This window comes from Artemia franciscana, chromosome 13, assembly GCF_032884065.1.
Source record: "Artemia franciscana chromosome 13, ASM3288406v1, whole genome shotgun sequence".
Classification (NCBI taxonomy): domain Eukaryota; kingdom Metazoa; phylum Arthropoda; class Branchiopoda; order Anostraca; family Artemiidae; genus Artemia; species Artemia franciscana.
In genome coordinates, this window is record NC_088875.1 from 25,121,054 (window position 1) to 25,127,400 (window position 6,347).

The window sequence follows — 6,347 nt, forward strand, 5'->3', positions numbered from 1 at the left end:
TGAAGGCATCATTTTTGCTTTGAAGGCGTGACGTCATTCAAGTTATATAAGACGGATGTTCGTGTAGAATTCTATTAATGCTTAAGTTTATAATGACTGATGAAGATGCTCAAAGAGTCTATGCCAGAAAACTTGCTGGTGATAGAGAAAGTCAGAAAAGAAAGCGTGCCGAGGAACTACCAGAGCAACGCGAAAGCAGACTTGCTGCTAAAGAGAAAGTGAAAAAAGAAAGCATGCCGAGGAACTACCAGAGCAACGCAGAAGCAGACTTGCTGCTAAAAGAGAATGTGAAAAAAGAAAGCATGCCGAGGAACTACCAGAGCAACGCAGAAGCAGACTTGCTGCTAAAAGAGAAATCTAAATAAACTAAAAAAGAAAAAAAAGGAAAAAAATAAAGGAGAAAAACAAAACTAAAAAACGAATGTATATACAGACCGGTACACCGGGCTACAAATGACGACCGGGACACAGGGAATATAAATGACGACCGGGACACAGGGACACAACTACAACGGGGACACCGGGGGAAACAGGGGGATATAAATGACGACCGGGACAAAAAAACTAAAAAGAAAAAAAAATAAAACTAATAAAAAAACTAAAAAATCTAAAAATCTAAATAAGCTAAAAAAGAAAAAAAAGGAAAAAAAATAAAGGAGAAAAACAAAACTAAAAAACGAATGTATATACAGACCGGGACACCGGGATACAAATGACGACCGGGACACAGGGAATATAAATGACGACCGGGACACAGGGACACAACTACAACGGGGACACCGGGGGATGTAAATGACGACCGGGACACCGGGACAGGGAATGGTCGATTAGCAATCACCATCAACAAAGCTCAAGGGCAATCATTAGAATCATGAGGTATAGATCTGAATACAGATTGTTTTCCCATGGACCATTATATGTTGCATGTTCAAGAGTCGGTAAACCTGACAATCTATTTATATGCAAAGACAATGGGACAGCAAAGAATGTTGTATATTCGCAAGTTTTACGTAGTTAAAACCATATATATATATATATATAATATATATATATATATATATATATATATATATATATATATATCTATATATATAAAAATAAGTTGTCTGTGGATGGATGGATGGATGGATGTGTGGATGGATGTGTCAGGTGACGTCACCTGAAAAAACTGGATTAGGTGACGTCAAAACTGAAAAAACTAAAAAAAGGCAAAAACTACAAAAAAAACTAAAAACTAATAAAAAAAATAAAAAAGCTAAAAAACTAAAAAAACTATAAAGGTAAAAACCAATAAAAAACTAAAAAAAAAACTGAAAAAACTAAAAAAAGGCAAAAACTACAAAAAAAACTAAAAACTAATAAAAAAAGTAAAAAAGCTAAAAAACTAAAAAAACTAAAAAAACTAAAAAAAGGTAAAAAACTAAAAAAAATAAAAAATAAAAAAAAACTAAAAAAAGGAAAAAACTGAAAAATAAGCTAAAATAAAGGTAAAAACCAATAAAAAACTAAAAAAAAAAGGAAAAAACTAATAAATGACGACACTCAAAGAGAAAGCGACCAGGACAAAAAACTAAAAAAAAAGGCAAAAACTACAAAAAAACTAAAAACTAATAAAAAAAATAAAAAAGCTAAAAAACTAAAAAAACTAAAAAAAGGTAAAAAACTAAAAAAACGTAAAAACTAAAAAAAAACTAAAAAAGGTAAAAACTAAAAGAACTAAAAAGAAAAAAATAAATGACGACACTCAAAGAGAAAGCGACCAGGACAAAAGGAATGTTCGATTAGCAATCAACAAAGCACCGGGACACAGGGAGTATAAATGACGACCAGGACACAAGTAAAAAAAAAAATTAACAAAACTAAAAAGAAGGTAAAAACTACAAAAAAACTAAAAGAAAAAAAAACTAAAAACTAATAAAAAAACTAAAAAATCTAAAATCTAAATAAACTAAAAAAGAAAAAAAAAGGAAAAAAATAAAGGAGAAAAACAAAACTAAAAAACGAATGTATATACAGACCGGTACACCGGGATACAAATGACGACCGGGACACAGGGAATATAAATAACGACCGGGACACAGGGACACAACTACAACGGGGACACCGGGGGAAACAGGGGGATATAAATTACGACCGGGACAAAAAAACTAAAAAGAAATAAAAACTAAAAACTAATAAAAAAAACTAAAAATCTAAAAATCTAAATAAGCTAAAAAAGAAAAAAAAAGGAAAAAAATAAAGGAGAAAAACAAAACTAAAAAACGAATGTATATACAGACCGGGACACCGGGATACAAATGATGACCGGGACCCGGGACACAGGGAATATAAATGACGACCGGGACACAGGGACACAACTACAACGGGGACACCGGGGGAAACAGGGGGATAACCTGACAATCTATTTATATGCAAAGACAATGGGACAGCAAAGAATGTTGTATATTCGCAAGTTTTACGTAGTTAAAACCATATATATATATATATATCTATATTCACAGGTGGGACATAGGGACACAACTACAATGGCGCGTAACTATTATGGCGCGTAACGACTTACGCGCGCGGGGGGGCTTGGGGGGGGCGCGAAGCGCCCCCACCAACTAGGTGTTGGGGTGGCGCGAAGCGCCACCCCAACAGCTAGTATATATATATATATATATATATATATATATATATATATATATATATATATATATCTATCTATATTCACAGGTGGGACATAGGGACACAACTACAATGGCGCGTAACTATTATGGCGCGTAACGACTTACGCGCGCGGGGGGGCTTGGGGGGGGCGCGAAGCGCCCCCACCAACTAGGTGTTGGGGTGGCGCGAAGCGCCACCCCAACAGCTAGTATATCTATATATATAAAAATAAGTTGTCTGTGGATGGATGGATGGATGTGTCAGGTGACGTCACCTGAAAAAACTGGATTAGGTGACGTCAAAACTGAAAAAACTAAAAAAAGGCAAAAACTACAAAAAAAAACTAAAAACTAATAAAAAAAATAAAAAAGCTAAAAAACTAAAAAAACTATAAAGGTAAAAACCAATAAAAAACTAAAAAAAAACTGAAAAAACTAAAAAAAGGCAAAAACTACAAAAAAAAAACTAAAAACTAATAAAAAAAGTAAAAAAGCTAAAAAACTAAAAAAACTAAAAAAACTAAAAAAAGGTAAAAAACTAAAAAAAATAAAAAATAAAAAAAACTAAAAAAAAGGAAAAAACTGAAAAATAAGCTAAAATAAAGGTAAAAACCAATAAAAAACTAAAAAAAAAAGGAAAAAACTAATAAATGACGACACTCAAAGAGAAAGCGACCAGGACAAAAGGAATGTTCGATTAGCAATCAACAAAGCACCGGGACACAGGGAGTATAAATGACGACCAGGACATAAGTAAAAAAAAAAAAACTATCTATATATATAAAAATAAGTTGTCTGTGGATCTGTGGATCGTGGATCAGGTGACGTCACCTGAAAAAACTGGATCAGGTGACGTCAAAACTGAAAAAACTAAAAAAAGGCAAAAACTACAAAAAAAACTAAAAACTAATAAAAAAAATAAAAAAGCTAAAAAACTAAAAAAACTAAAAAAAGGCAAAAACTACAAAAAAAACTAAAAACTAATAAAAAAGCTAAAAAACTAAAAAAACTAAAAAAAAGGCAAAAACTACAAAAAAACTAAAAACTAATAAAAAAAATAAAAAAGCTAAAAAACTAAAAAAACTAAAAAAACTAAAAAAACTAAAAAAAGGTAAAAAACTAAAAAAACTAAAAACTAAAAAAAAACTAAAAAGGTAAAAACTAAAAGAACTAAAAAGAAAAAAATAAATGACGACACTCAAAGAGAAAGCGACCAGGACAAAAGGAATGTTCGATTAGCAATCAACAAAGCACCGGGACACAGGGAGTATAAATGACGACCAGGACACAAGTAAAAAAAAAATTAACAAAACTAAAAAGAAGGTAAAAACTACAAAAAAACTAAAAAGAAAAAAAAACTAAAAACTAATAAAAAAACTAAAAAATCTAAAAATCTAAATAAACTAAAAAAGAAAAAAAAAGGAAAAAAATAAAGGAGAAAAACAAAACTAAAAAACGAATGTATATACAGACCGGTACACCGGGATACAAATGACGACCGGGACACAGGGAATATAAATAACGACCGGGACACAGGGACACAACTACAACGGGGACACCGGGGAAACAGGGGGATATAAATGACGACCGGGACAAAAAAACTAAAAAGAAATAAAAACTAAAAACTAATAAAAAAAACTAAAAAATCTAAAAATCTAAATAAGCTAAAAAGAAAAAAAAAGGAAAAAATAAAGGAGAAAACAAAACTAAAAAACGAATGTATATACAGACCGGGACACCGGGATACAAATGATGACCGGGACCCGGGACACAGGGAATATAAATGACGACCGGGACACAGGGACACAACTACAACGGGGACACCGGGGGAAACAGGGGGATGTAAATGACGACCGGGACACCGGGACAGGGAATGGTCGATTAGCAATCACCATCAACAAAGCTCAAGGGCAATCATTAGAATCATGAGGTATAGATCTGAATACAGATTGTTTTCCCATGGACCATTATATGTTGCATGTTCAAGAGTCGGTAAACCTGACAATCTATTTATATGCAAAGACAATGGGACAGCAAAGAATGTTGTATATTCGCAAGTTTTACGTAGTTAAAACCATATATATATATATATATCTATATTCACAGGTGGGACATAGGGACACAACTACAATGGCGCGTAACTATTATGGCGCGTAACGACTTACGCGCGCGGGGGGGCTTGGGGGGGGCGCGAAGCGCCCCCACCAACTAGGTGTTGGGGTGGCGCGAAGCGCCACCCCAACAGCTAGTATATATATATATATTATATACTAGCTGTTGGGGTGGCGCTTCGCGCCACCCCAACACCTAGTTGGTGGGGGCGCTTCGCGCCCCCCCCCCCCCAAGCCCCCCCGCGCGCGTAAGTTGTTACGCGCCATATTAGTTACGCGCCATTGTAGTTGTGTCCCTATGTCCCACCTTCGAATATAGATATATATCTATATATATATATGAGCTTTGTTGATGGTGATTGCTAATCGACCATTCCCTGAGTCGCCATCGTCATTTATATATCCCCCTGTGCACCCCGGTGTCCCCTTTGTAGTTATGTCCCTGTGTCCCGGTCGTCGTCATTTATACTCCCTGTGCCCGGTGCTTTGTTGATTGCTAATCGAACATTCCTTTTGTCCCGGTCGCTTTCTCTTTGAGTGTCGTCATTTATTTAGATTGTCAGGTTTACCGACTCTTGAACATGCAACATATAATTGTCCATGGGAAAAACAATCCATATTCAGATCTATACCTCATGATTCTAATGATTGCCCTTGAGCTTTGTTGATGGTGATTGCTAATTGAACATTCCCTGTGTCCCGTCGTCATTTATATTCCCAGTATCCCGGTCGTCATTTGTGTCCCAGTGTTCCCCTTTTAGTTTTTTTTATTGGTTTTGACCTTTTTTTAGGTTTTGTAGTTTTTTTCTTTTTTCTTTTAAAGGAGAAAAATGACGACAGGGGCACAGGACGAAAGTATACAAGCTGATGTAGCTGAGTAGGTAACGCGGTATGTTCCAGGTTCTAGGTTCGAGAGATTCCAGGTTCGAAACTTGAATACAAAAGAAGAAAAAAACTAAAAAAGGTAAAAACTACAAAAAAAATTAAAAGGAAAAAAACTAAAAAAGCTAGAATACTAAAAAAAAAAACTAATAAAAGTTAAAAAACTAAAACTAAAAAAAAACTAAAAAAACCTAAAGACTACAAAACTAAAACCTAAAAAAAAAATAAAAAAAAAGTAAAAACGAAAAAAACTAAAACGAAAGAAAAACTAAAAACTAATAAAAAAACTAAAAAAGCCAAAAATTGAAAAAGAAAAAAAAACTAAAAAGAAAAAGAAAAAAACTAAAAAAGCTGAAAAAAAAGGTAAAAACCAATAATAAAACTAAAAGACACAAGGACACAACTACAATGGCGCGTAACTAATATTGGTAGAGTGTTATGTTTCAGGTTGTAGATCTGAGAGGTTCAACCCTGAATACAAAAGAAGAAAAAAAACTAAAAAAGATAAAAACTACAAAAAAACTAAAAAAAAGAAAGAAAAACTAAAAACAGAAAATTTATTTCATCAACCAATTCAAAAACGAATGTATTCAAACCCGAGTAGCTGAGTTGGTAACGCGTTATGTTCCAGGTTCTAGGTCTGAGAAACTACAAAAAAAATAAAAAGAAAAAACTAAAAAAACTAAAACAAGATAAAAACTACAAA